We start from the raw sequence: 14,435 nt of genomic DNA on the forward strand, positions 1-14,435 counted from the left end.
ATTAGAAACGGCGGCTTGAGGAAAGGTGGTTTTGGAATTGGTTTCCCTCTAGTCTTACGTGATGCATCTCTACTATATTGCATTATAATAAAGCAAAGGGTCACTTGCTGACATAAAGCACAGGAGGCAGGAATGGAAGAGTCAACTTAGAGAAAAAAAGTGCTTTTCGGTTTTATTTTCATTTCTGCAGTTTGGAAAACAGTTTAACAGTTTAACAGATTTTGTGGCGGCTCACAAAAATACATATGAGCGTTGAAAATGTACAGAAGAACAACAATTGGGAGACATTTCCGGAAGCTTCAGTTTCTGAAACCCAGACATGAGCCTACAAGCTAAGACACGGCTACACCAGGCTTCAGCGTGAAACCATACAACTCCTGGGAAGGGCTTCCCTCTCTGAACGCAGCTACCTGTCCACAGGATGCTCTAGGCCCAGGCACCTTTATTCTTCCAACTAGAGAGACATAGAAAGATGCCTCCATATCCCATGAAGATGCCCAAGCATTTGGCCAAGGCTCCTATGAAACAGTCTGCTGTCTTCATCCAGGTAAGGGCAACTTCACATTTTCAGACACTAAGGTCGTGGGTAAATCCAGGGTGGACTGAGAGGCGGAAGCTCCAGCAAACACAGTCCTGTGGCTGGAAGATGAATGCAGTACTTATTCCTGCACCAACAGACCCTTGCCTCTGGCCTTGGGCCTAGAGCATGATTTTTTGGTAGTTGCTGTTGGGGAAGAGGCCCTTGGGCTTTAACCTGCGGACAGCCTCCCTTAAATGCTTGGGCTGCAGCGGGGGCGTTTCTCCCCACATCTCACACACGTCCAGGGCCTCTTCCACCACCTCTCCAACAAAGACCTTGGCGATTCCAGCCATGGCAATGGCGGCGTTCTCAGACACCGAACTGCCGGTGATAGACTTCATCAGACCTGCAATGCGTGCTTTTGGGAAAGCTGACCGGCGACACACTTCGTAGCGGGCCAGCTGCTCCTCAGACATGGCAGACAGCAGGGCTGTCATCCTCTGAGCCTCCTCTGCATCCACGGTGGGCTTCCTCTCCTTCTTTCCTTTGGTATGTCTTTTCCGTCTTTTGGCGGCAGGAGGAGCTGAGGCTGAGGCCTCCTTGTCCCCTTCTGTGAGGTCCATGACATCCTCACTCCTGAGCTCACCTCCCTGATCCCTGGGTTCTTCCAAGTTCCCACCTAGGTCCTCAGGGATTCCATCCTTCTTGCTGCCCTTCAGACCTCGGGGCATGGCGAACATCTCAGCAGACACACCTGTTTGCCTGCCCGTCTCCACGGGTGAGATTCAAGTCTGCCCCGTGACAGCAGCTGTAGAGGCAGAAGTTCTGGCTGGGGTGGTTTGATTACGGATCTGCAGCGAGAACCTTTCGAAGATTTTAGCTGCCGTGTTTCTGCTGAGCCACTTTAGCCATAACTGGACACAGCTCCCTGCCTCCCCTTCCCACACACAAACACACACGCTGAATTTTCTCACTTCCACAATGTGAAGAAACTTGTGGATGGAGAGTATATTAGTTTTACATCAATGCAGAATAAATTCTCACAAATTTTGGACTCTTAAAACAAACCCCAGCTCAGAGGTCAGAAGTTCTACCAGTCCAAGTGACTGCCACCTGCTCAGAGCCACACGAGGGACCTCCGGGATGGGTCTGGCTGTGTGGTCGCTGCCTTCACCTGAGAAGGGTCTGGCTTCGATCTGACTCGAGGTGGTGGCAGAATTCAATGCCTTCGGGTTGTGAGCCCCAGGCCCACTTGTCTGTTCTGCCTGCTGCCGTGAGGACGCTCTCGGCTCCTGCAAGTGTTGCCCAGGTCTGGGCTGTGAGGCTCCCTGGGTCTGCACGGCCAGTGCCGGGGAATCTCCCACAGGGCAATGTCATCTCAGGGAGCTCCAGTCCTCCCTTATAAAGAGCTCGGATGATTGAACTAGACCCAGCCCTTAGCAGCTATTGGCTCAGGATATCCCTAAGGAAATCAGGGATTTGGGCGGGCTCATCAATTCACGCTTCCGCCCACCCCCAAGGGAGGGGCAGACACAGGGCGAGTCTCCGAGGGGCGGAAAATGCAGGGGGTATTTCAGAATTCAGTCTTCCTCACAGAATCGCAAAGTTCACGTTTCACAACCATAAAGAAACTATTTACGCTAAAAATGAGACTTTTTAAGAAGTTGCACTTAGAAAACTTCAATGTCTGAGAAAAAAATATCCCTAACGCACAGGGAAACAGGTGGCTTATCCAATACTCTGGAAATAAAATGGGCTGGGTGAGGGGAATATGAAAATATTATTTCAATTTCATCTCATTTTATTTATTTATTTATGTACTTATTGATTTATTTTTGAGACAGAGTCTCCCTCTGTCCCTCAGGCTGGATTACAGTGTCCTGAGCTCAGCTCACTGCAGCCTCCGCATCCTGGGCCCAAGGCATTCTCCTGCCTCAGCCTCCAGAGTAGCTGGGACTAAATGAGTACGCCACCACGCCAGGCAAATTTTTGTCTTTTTTATAAAGTGTAGAGGAGGTTTCACCATTTGGGCCAGGGTGGTCTTCAACTGCCAACTTCAGATGATCTGCCCCAACTTGCCTTCCAAAGTGAAGGGACTATAGGCGTGAGCCACTGAACCCAGACTATGATAGTTTCACACTGAGGCCTGAAGCTGCTCTGCCTTAGGATTTTTCCTGAGTTTTACGTTCTTGTCATGATGAGTTGCTAGTTCATATTTTCCGTTGGATCTTTTCGAAAGGGATTACTGATGAGATTATGGCTTTCTCACAAAGAATACCACTTTGGTGAAACTATACTGAAATCAGGAGTACCTTATGTTTCCGATACTTATCAAGCACAATATTTGAACACGGCGTGGTAGGTGAAAGTGTAGGAAGCAGAATTTGGCAAACCCCATTTTTTTTCAATTTCGACGGTTTCAGGATTTTGGTTTCAGCCAAACTGAAGAATGTCCTAATGAGCTGTCAATTCACAGGCCATTACAGACAATTTTTGAAACTACATCACACTGTAATTTAAGGAGTACGATTCTAAAGAAATTTGAACAATCTGGTGGTATTGCTAACACCAAACAAGGTTGTTCAGCTCTTTCATCTTTAAAAACAAACAAACAAAAACATGATGTGGAATTCTCTCATTTTACCAAACAGCCGTACGCTCCCTTGAATATGTGACTATGAAACCCAAGTAATTGGAAGAAGAAAAATAAAGGAAACACCTCATCAGTCTCATTAATAGTTTTGTGGAGAATAGTTTATTTTTCAAAAACTGCTGTCTATGTCTTGATATTTTTAGACACGGCTAAAGCTGAAATTGCATGAATCCTCTCTCTAACATTCATGCTACTAAAGAAACTTTTCCCAAGATTTGACTGCATTCATTTCATAAAAGCCCTGTCCTCTTCTCCCCTATGTATCTATATTAGCACTCTGCCTTCTACCCTCTTCCATAGGAAACACAAATCCGTCAATTGATCACTTAAGCCTTTCCAGTTTGGGTACAACATTTTCTGTAGTTGTACTCCTGAGATTTGTCCTTTATACTTCTAAAGACTAGACCCTAGATAATACATGCTTGGGAATAGTGGAGCTAGCTTGCTTAAACTTTATTTAGGCGTATGCTAATTACTTGTGGGGGGCAAAGGCAGGCAGTGAGGATGTTAAGCTTATCCCAAAATAGTCAATTTTGGAAAAGACACAAGTACAGGCCGGGCGTGGTGGCTCAGACCTGTAATCCCAGCACCTTGGGAGGCCGAGGCGGCCGGTCACGAGGTCAGGAGATCGACACCATCCTGGCTAACACGGTGAAACCCCGTCTCTGCTAAACATACACAAATTAGCCGGGCGTGGTGGCAGGCGCTTGTAGTCTCAGCTACTCGGGAGGCTGAGGCAGGAGAAGAGCACGAACCCGGGAGGCGGAGCTCTCAGTGAGCCGAGATTGCGCCACTGCACTCCGGCCTGGGCGGCAGAGTGGGATTCTGCCTCAAAAAAGAAAGAAAAAAAAATCTTCATATATATGAATGTGTGTGTGTGTGTGTGTGTGTCTGTGTGTGTGTGTGTACTCAGGTACACTCACTTTACTTCTGAGTTATCTCGTCACCACTTAACCAGCACCAATCAGAGACCACATTTTTCTAGGCAGTCTCCAAATGTACATTACAAATAGTAACGTACTTTAAGGATAGTAATGAAGCTCCGGGAAAAATTGCTTGTCTCCACCTCAGCAGACCAACCTGCCTGGGCCAGCTTCTCTCTTCCTCTACTCTTCAGAAAGTGCTAGACCTGCAACATCTGACAGAATACAGCTTCCATGACTCCTCAGTGCCATGGAAATGGAACGAGCTGAGAGCAATCTAAAGACTGGGAGATATTAGGTCTCTTGGATCTTACTTCTTTTGGTTGCTCGAGCACTTTAATTCCCGAGAGAGCCCTCCCATCTCCATCAGTTCTTCCAGGAACCTGTACCCTCCTTGTGTCTCGAAGATACGCTGGTCTAACTTGTTACATGCCTTTACAAGAAAGTTGGTAAAAATAAAAGGAAAGCTGAACAACGTCACAATATGGAGGTATGAAACAGAATTTCCCCATACTTGGTAAAGTTTAGAAATTTGTGTAATACCCGAAGGCAGATTCTATGTACAATAAGTCCTAGTTTAAGAACAAGAGCTGAGGGTATGAGGAAATAAAACTATATTTTCCGGGAGTATCTCTGGCTTCAGGAAGAAAGAGCACATGTTACTCTCCATTCAATATTAGGGCTGAACTATGGGGTCTTTTCGATCCTTTTTGCTTACCCTCTGCGATTCAGGGGGCACATGGCAAAGGTAAACAGACTGAAACAGCACCGTGGATAGCTGTGAGCTGTGCTGGGAAGATTCACGGTGATTCCATAATAAATCTCAGGTCTTTCTTCTGTAACAAAAAATTCCTCTTTTCCATCATCAAGGTAAAGCCGAGTATGTACAAGTAGAGTATGCGATAACTTTGTCACTCGTGACGAACCTAGTCGGTCCGATACTTTAACAACTTCTCCAATGTCTCTGCACTCAGGTTGGATATTCTGAGTGGGTCATCGGTAGAATGAATGAAATCAAGAATACTCTAAAGCAGTGTTTGGAAGTCAATTTCAGTGTCTCCGGAAGCACTGGGAAAATCACCATGTGTAACGAACGTGAAGTATCCACAGGCTCTCTCTGTGTCTTTGAAACTGCCCATGTGTTCATTAGAAACGGCGGCTTGAGGAAAGGTGGTTTTGGAATTGGTTTCCCTCTAGTCTTACGTGATGCATCTCTACTATATTGCATTATAATAAAGCAAAGGGTCACTTGCTGACATAAAGCACAGGAGGCAGGAATGGAAGAGTCAACTTAGAGAAAAAAAGTGCTTTTCGGTTTTATTTTCATTTCTGCAGTTTGGAAAACAGTTTAACAGTTTAACAGATTTTGTGGCGGCTCACAAAAATACATATGAGCGTTGAAAATGTACAGAAGAACAACAATTGGGAGACATTTCCGGAAGCTTCAGTTTCTGAAACCCAGACATGAGCCTACAAGCTAAGACACGGCTACACCAGGCTTCAGCGTGAAACCATACAACTCCTGGGAAGGGCTTCCCTCTCTGAACGCAGCTACCTGTCCACAGGATGCTCTAGGCCCAGGCACCTTTATTCTTCCAACTAGAGAGACATAGAAAGATGCCTCCATATCCCATGAAGATGCCCAAGCATTTGGCCAAGGCTCCTATGAAACAGTCTGCTGTCTTCATCCAGGTAAGGGCAACTTCACATTTTCAGACACTAAGGTCGTGGCTAAATCCAGGGTGGACTGAGAGGCGGAAGCTCCAGCAAACACAGTCCTGTGGCTGGAAGATGAATGCAGTACTTATTCCTGCACCAACAGACCCTTGCCTCTGGCCTTGGGCCTAGAGCATGATTTTTTGGTAGTTGCTGTTGGGGAAGAGGCCCTTGGGCTTTAACCTGCGGACAGCCTCCCTTAAATGCTTGGGCTGCAGCGGGGGCGTTTCTCCCCACATCTCACACACGTCCAGGGCCTCTTCCACCACCTCTCCAACAAAGACCTTGGCGATTCCAGCCATGGCAATGGCGGCGTTCTCAGACACCGAACTGCCGGTGATAGACTTCATCAGACCTGCAATGCGTGCTTTTGGGAAAGCTGACCGGCGACACACTTCGTAGCGGGCCAGCTGCTCCTCAGACATGGCAGACAGCAGGGCTGTCATCCTCTGAGCCTCCTCTGCATCCACGGTGGGCTTCCTCTCCTTCTTTCCTTTGGTATGTCTTTTCCGTCTTTTGGCGGCAGGAGGAGCTGAGGCTGAGGCCTCCTTGTCCCCTTCTGTGAGGTCCATGACATCCTCACTCCTGAGCTCACCTCCCTGATCCCTGGGTTCTTCCAAGTTCCCACCTAGGTCCTCAGGGATTCCATCCTTCTTGCTGCCCTTCAGACCTCGGGGCATGGCGAACATCTCAGCAGACACACCTGTTTGCCTGCCCGTCTCCACGGGTGAGATTCAAGTCTGCCCCGTGACAGCAGCTGTAGAGGCAGAAGTTCTGGCTGGGGTGGTTTGATTACGGATCTGCAGCGAGAACCTTTCGAAGATTTTAGCTGCCGTGTTTCTGCTGAGCCACTTTAGCCATAACTGGACACAGCTCCCTGCCTCCCCTTCCCACACACAAACACACACGCTGAATTTTCTCACTTCCACAATGTGAAGAAACTTGTGGATGGAGAGTATATTAGTTTTACATCAATGCAGAATAAATTCTCACAAATTTTGGACTCTTAAAACAAACCCCAGCTCAGAGGTCAGAAGTTCCACCAGTCCAAGTGACTGCCACCTGCTCAGAGCCACACGAGGGACCTCCGGGATGGGTCTGGCTGTGTGGTCGCTGCCTTCACCTGAGAAGGGTCTGGCTTCGATCTGACTCGAGGTGGTGGCAGAATTCAATGCCTTCGGGTTGTGAGCCCCAGGCCCACTTGTCTGTTCTGCCTGCTGCCGTGAGGACGCTCTCGGCTCCTGCAAGTGTTGCCCAGGTCTGGGCTGTGAGGCTCCCTGGGTCTGCACGGCCAGTGCCGGGGAATCTCCCACAGGGCAATGTCATCTCAGGGAGCTCCAGTCCTCCCTTATAAAGAGCTCGGATGATTGAACTAGACCCAGCCCTTAGCAGCTATTGGCTCAGGATATCCCTAAGGAAATCAGGGATTTGGGCGGGCTCATCAATTCACGCTTCCGCCCACCCCCAAGGGAGGGGCAGACACAGGGCGAGTCTCCGAGGGGCGGAAAATGCAGGGGGTATTTCAGAATTCAGTCTTCCTCACAGAATCGCAAAGTTCACGTTTCACAACCATAAAGAAACTATTTACGCTAAAAATGAGACTTTTTAAGAAGTTGCACTTAGAAAACTTCAATGTCTGAGAAAAAAATATCCCTAACGCACAGGGAAACAGGTGGCTTATCCAATACTCTGGAAATAAAATGGGCTGGGTGAGGGGAATATGAAAATATTATTTCAATTTCATCTCATTTTATTTATTTATTTATGTACTTATTGATTTATTTTTGAGACAGAGTCTCCCTCTGTCCCTCAGGCTGGATTACAGTGTCCTGAGCTCAGCTCACTGCAGCCTCCGCATCCTGGGCCCAAGGCATTCTCCTGCCTCAGCCTCCAGAGTAGCTGGGACTAAATGAGTACGCCACCACGCCAGGCAAATTTTTGTCTTTTTTATAAAGTGTAGAGGAGGTTTCACCATTTGGGCCAGGGTGGTCTTCAACTGCCAACTTCAGATGATCTGCCCCAACTTGCCTTCCAAAGTGAAGGGACTATAGGCGTGAGCCACTGAACCCAGACTATGATAGTTTCACACTGAGGCCTGAAGCTGCTCTGCCTTAGGATTTTTCCTGAGTTTTACGTTCTTGTCATGATGAGTTGCTAGTTCATATTTTCCGTTGGATCTTTTCGAAAGGGATTACTGATGAGATTATGGCTTTCTCACAAAGAATACCACTTTGGTGAAACTATACTGAAATCAGGAGTACCTTATGTTTCCGATACTTATCAAGCACAATATTTGAACACGGCGTGGTAGGTGAAAGTGTAGGAAGCAGAATTTGGCAAACCCCATTTTTTTTCAATTTCGACGGTTTCAGGATTTTGGTTTCAGCCAAACTGAAGAATGTCCTAATGAGCTGTCAATTCACAGGCCATTACAGACAATTTTTGAAACTACATCACACTGTAATTTAAGGAGTACGATTCTAAAGAAATTTGAACAATCTGGTGGTATTGCTAACACCAAACAAGGTTGTTCAGCTCTTTCATCTTTAAAAACAAACAAACAAAAACATGATGTGGAATTCTCTCATTTTACCAAACAGCCGTACGCTCCCTTGAATATGTGACTATGAAACCCAAGTAATTGGAAGAAGAAAAATAAAGGAAACACCTCATCAGTCTCATTAATAGTTTTGTGGAGAATAGTTTATTTTTCAAAAACTGCTGTCTATGTCTTGATATTTTTAGACACGGCTAAAGCTGAAATTGCATGAATCCTCTCTCTAACATTCATGCTACTAAAGAAACTTTTCCCAAGATTTGACTGCATTCATTTCATAAAAGCCCTGTCCTCTTCTCCCCTATGTATCTATATTAGCACTCTGCCTTCTACCCTCTTCCATAGGAAACACAAATCCGTCAATTGATCACTTAAGCCTTTCCAGTTTGGGTACAACATTTTCTGTAGTTGTACTCCTGAGATTTGTCCTTTATACTTCTAAAGACTAGACCCTAGATAATACATGCTTGGGAATAGTGGAGCTAGCTTGCTTAAACTTTATTTAGGCGTATGCTAATTACTTGTGGGGGGCAAAGGCAGGCAGTGAGGATGTTAAGCTTATCCCAAAATAGTCAATTTTGGAAAAGACACAAGTACAGGCCGGGCGTGGTGGCTCAGACCTGTAATCCCAGCACCTTGGGAGGCCGAGGCGGCCGGTCACGAGGTCAGGAGATCGACACCATCCTGGCTAACACGGTGAAACCCCGTCTCTGCTAAACATACACAAATTAGCCGGGCGTGGTGGCAGGCGCTTGTAGTCTCAGCTACTCGGGAGGCTGAGGCAGGAGAAGAGCACGAACCCGGGAGGCGGAGCTGGCAGTGAGCCGAGATTGCGCCACTGCACTCCGGCCTGGGCGGCAGAGTGGGATTCTGCCTCAAAAAAGAAAGAAAAAAAACATCTTCATATATATGAATGTGTGTGTGTGTGTGTGTGTGTGTGTGTGTGTCTGTGTGTGTGTGTGTACTCAGGTACACTCACTTTACTTCTGAGTTATCTCGTCACCACTTAACCAGCACCAATCAGAGACCACATTTTTCTAGGCAGTCTCCAAATGTACATTACAAATAGTAACGTACTTTAAGGATAGTAATGAAGCTCCGGGAAAAATTGCTTGTCTCCACCTCAGCAGACCAACCTGCCTGGGCCAGCTTCTCTCTTCCTCTACTCTTCAGAAAGTGCTAGACCTGCAACATCTGACAGAATACAGCTTCCATGACTCCTCAGTGCCATGGAAATGGAACGAGCTGAGAGCAATCTAAAGACTGGGAGATATTAGGTCTCTTGGATCTTACTTCTTTTGGTTGCTCGAGCACTTTAATTCCCGAGAGAGCCCTCCCATCTCCATCAGTTCTTCCAGGAACCTGTACCCTCCTTGTGTCTCGAAGATACGCTGGTCTAACTTGTTACATGCCTTTACAAGAAAGTTGGTAAAAATAAAAGGAAAGCTGAACAACGTCACAATATGGAGGTATGAAACAGAATTTCCCCATACTTGGTAAAGTTTAGAAATTTGTGTAATACCCGAAGGCAGATTCTATGTACAATAAGTCCTAGTTTAAGAACAAGAGCTGAGGGTATGAGGAAATAAAACTATATTTTCCGGGAGTATCTCTGGCTTCAGGAAGAAAGAGCACATGTTACTCTCCATTCAATATTAGGGCTGAACTATGGGGTCTTTTCGATCCTTTTTGCTTACCCTCTGCGATTCAGGGGGCACATGGCAAAGGTAAACAGACTGAAACAGCACCGTGGATAGCTGTGAGCTGTGCTGGGAAGATTCACGGTGATTCCATAATAAATCTCAGGTCTTTCTTCTGTAACAAAAAATTCCTCTTTTCCATCATCAAGGTAAAGCCGAGTATGTACAAGTAGAGTATGCGATAACTTTGTCACTCGTGACGAACCTAGTCGGTCCGATACTTTAACAACTTCTCCAATGTCTCTGCACTCAGGTTGGATATTCTGAGTGGGTCATCGGTAGAATGAATGAAATCAAGAATACTCTAAAGCAGTGTTTGGAAGTCAATTTCAGTGTCTCCGGAAGCACTGGGAAAATCACCATGTGTAACGAACGTGAAGTATCCACAGGCTCTCTCTGTGTCTTTGAAACTGCCCATGTGTTCATTAGAAACGGCGGCTTGAGGAAAGGTGGTTTTGGAATTGGTTTCCCTCTAGTCTTACGTGATGCATCTCTACTATATTGCATTATAATAAAGCAAAGGGTCACTTGCTGACATAAAGCACAGGAGGCAGGAATGGAAGAGTCAACTTAGAGAAAAAAAGTGCTTTTCGGTTTTATTTTCATTTCTGCAGTTTGGAAAACAGTTTAACAGTTTAACAGATTTTGTGGCGGCTCACAAAAATACATATGAGCGTTGAAAATGTACAGAAGAACAACAATTGGGAGACATTTCCGGAAGCTTCAGTTTCTGAAACCCAGACATGAGCCTACAAGCTAAGACACGGCTACACCAGGCTTCAGCGTGAAACCATACAACTCCTGGGAAGGGCTTCCCTCTCTGAACGCAGCTACCTGTCCACAGGATGCTCTAGGCCCAGGCACCTTTATTCTTCCAACTAGAGAGACATAGAAAGATGCCTCCATATCCCATGAAGATGCCCAAGCATTTGGCCAAGGCTCCTATGAAACAGTCTGCTGTCTTCATCCAGGTAAGGGCAACTTCACATTTTCAGACACTAAGGTCGTGGCTAAATCCAGGGTGGACTGAGAGGCGGAAGCTCCAGCAAACACAGTCCTGTGGCTGGAAGATGAATGCAGTACTTATTCCTGCACCAACAGACCCTTGCCTCTGGCCTTGGGCCTAGAGCATGATTTTTTGGTAGTTGCTGTTGGGGAAGAGGCCCTTGGGCTTTAACCTGCGGACAGCCTCCCTTAAATGCTTGGGCTGCAGCGGGGGCGTTTCTCCCCACATCTCACACACGTCCAGGGCCTCTTCCACCACCTCTCCAACAAAGACCTTGGCGATTCCAGCCATGGCAATGGCGGCGTTCTCAGACACCGAACTGCCGGTGATAGACTTCATCAGACCTGCAATGCGTGCTTTTGGGAAAGCTGACCGGCGACACACTTCGTAGCGGGCCAGCTGCTCCTCAGACATGGCAGACAGCAGGGCTGTCATCCTCTGAGCCTCCTCTGCATCCACGGTGGGCTTCCTCTCCTTCTTTCCTTTGGTATGTCTTTTCCGTCTTTTGGCGGCAGGAGGAGCTGAGGCTGAGGCCTCCTTGTCCCCTTCTGTGAGGTCCATGACATCCTCACTCCTGAGCTCACCTCCCTGATCCCTGGGTTCTTCCAAGTTCCCACCTAGGTCCTCAGGGATTCCATCCTTCTTGCTGCCCTTCAGACCTCGGGGCATGGCGAACATCTCAGCAGACACACCTGTTTGCCTGCCCGTCTCCACGGGTGAGATTCAAGTCTGCCCCGTGACAGCAGCTGTAGAGGCAGAAGTTCTGGCTGGGGTGGTTTGATTACGGATCTGCAGCGAGAACCTTTCGAAGATTTTAGCTGCCGTGTTTCTGCTGAGCCACTTTAGCCATAACTGGACACAGCTCCCTGCCTCCCCTTCCCACACACAAACACACACGCTGAATTTTCTCACTTCCACAATGTGAAGAAACTTGTGGATGGAGAGTATATTAGTTTTACATCAATGCAGAATAAATTCTCACAAATTTTGGACTCTTAAAACAAACCCCAGCTCAGAGGTCAGAAGTTCCACCAGTCCAAGTGACTGCCACCTGCTCAGAGCCACACGAGGGACCTCCGGGATGGGTCTGGCTGTGTGGTCGCTGCCTTCACCTGAGAAGGGTCTGGCTTCGATCTGACTCGAGGTGGTGGCAGAATTCAATGCCTTCGGGTTGTGAGCCCCAGGCCCACTTGTCTGTTCTGCCTGCTGCCGTGAGGACGCTCTCGGCTCCTGCAAGTGTTGCCCAGGTCTGGGCTGTGAGGCTCCCTGGGTCTGCACGGCCAGTGCCGGGGAATCTCCCACAGGGCAATGTCATCTCAGGGAGCTCCAGTCCTCCCTTATAAAGAGCTCGGATGATTGAACTAGACCCAGCCCTTAGCAGCTATTGGCTCAGGATATCCCTAAGGAAATCAGGGATTTGGGCGGGCTCATCAATTCACGCTTCCGCCCACCCCCAAGGGAGGGGCAGACACAGGGCGAGTCTCCGAGGGGCGGAAAATGCAGGGGGTATTTCAGAATTCAGTCTTCCTCACAGAATCGCAAAGTTCACGTTTCACAACCATAAAGAAACTATTTACGCTAAAAATGAGACTTTTTAAGAAGTTGCACTTAGAAAACTTCAATGTCTGAGAAAAAAATATCCCTAACGCACAGGGAAACAGGTGGCTTATCCAATACTCTGGAAATAAAATGGGCTGGGTGAGGGGAATATGAAAATATTATTTCAATTTCATCTCATTTTATTTATTTATTTATGTACTTATTGATTTATTTTTGAGACAGAGTCTCCCTCTGTCCCTCAGGCTGGATTACAGTGTCCTGAGCTCAGCTCACTGCAGCCTCCGCATCCTGGGCCCAAGGCATTCTCCTGCCTCAGCCTCCAGAGTAGCTGGGACTAAATGAGTACGCCACCACGCCAGGCAAATTTTTGTCTTTTTTATAAAGTGTAGAGGAGGTTTCACCATTTGGGCCAGGGTGGTCTTCAACTGCCAACTTCAGATGATCTGCCCCAACTTGCCTTCCAAAGTGAAGGGACTATAGGCGTGAGCCACTGAACCCAGACTATGATAGTTTCACACTGAGGCCTGAAGCTGCTCTGCCTTAGGATTTTTCCTGAGTTTTACGTTCTTGTCATGATGAGTTGCTAGTTCATATTTTCCGTTGGATCTTTTCGAAAGGGATTACTGATGAGATTATGGCTTTCTCACAAAGAATACCACTTTGGTGAAACTATACTGAAATCAGGAGTACCTTATGTTTCCGATACTTATCAAGCACAATATTTGAACACGGCGTGGTAGGTGAAAGTGTAGGAAGCAGAATTTGGCAAACCCCATTTTTTTTCAATTTCGACGGTTTCAGGATTTTGGTTTCAGCCAAACTGAAGAATGTCCTAATGAGCTGTCAATTCACAGGCCATTACAGACAATTTTTGAAACTACATCACACTGTAATTTAAGGAGTACGATTCTAAAGAAATTTGAACAATCTGGTGGTATTGCTAACACCAAACAAGGTTGTTCAGCTCTTTCATCTTTAAAAACAAACAAACAAAAACATGATGTGGAATTCTCTCATTTTACCAAACAGCCGTACGCTCCCTTGAATATGTGACTATGAAACCCAAGTAATTGGAAGAAGAAAAATAAAGGAAACACCTCATCAGTCTCATTAATAGTTTTGTGGAGAATAGTTTATTTTTCAAAAACTGCTGTCTATGTCTTGATATTTTTAGACACGGCTAAAGCTGAAATTGCATGAATCCTCTCTCTAACATTCATGCTACTAAAGAAACTTTTCCCAAGATTTGACTGCATTCATTTCATAAAAGCCCTGTCCTCTTCTCCCCTATGTATCTATATTAGCACTCTGCCTTCTACCCTCTTCCATAGGAAACACAAATCCGTCAATTGATCACTTAAGCCTTTCCAGTTTGGGTACAACATTTTCTGTAGTTGTACTCCTGAGATTTGTCCTTTATACTTCTAAAGACTAGACCCTAGATAATACATGCTTGGGAATAGTGGAGCTAGCTTGCTTAAACTTTATTTAGGCGTATGCTAATTACTTGTGGGGGGCAAAGGCAGGCAGTGAGGATGTTAAGCTTATCCCAAAATAGTCAATTTTGGAAAAGACACAAGTACAGGCCGGGCGTGGTGGCTCAGACCTGTAATCCCAGCACCTTGGGAGGCCGAGGCGGCCGGTCACGAGGTCAGGAGATCGACACCATCCTGGCTAACACGGTGAAACCCCGTCTCTGCTAAACATACACAAATTAGCCGGGCGTGGTGGCAGGCGCTTGTAGTCTCAGCTACTCGGGAGGCTGAGGCAGGAGAAGAGCACGAACCCGGGAGGCGGAGC

Source organism: Pongo abelii, chromosome 13, assembly GCF_028885655.2.
Source record: "Pongo abelii isolate AG06213 chromosome 13, NHGRI_mPonAbe1-v2.0_pri, whole genome shotgun sequence".
NCBI lineage: Eukaryota > Metazoa > Chordata > Mammalia > Primates > Hominidae > Pongo > Pongo abelii.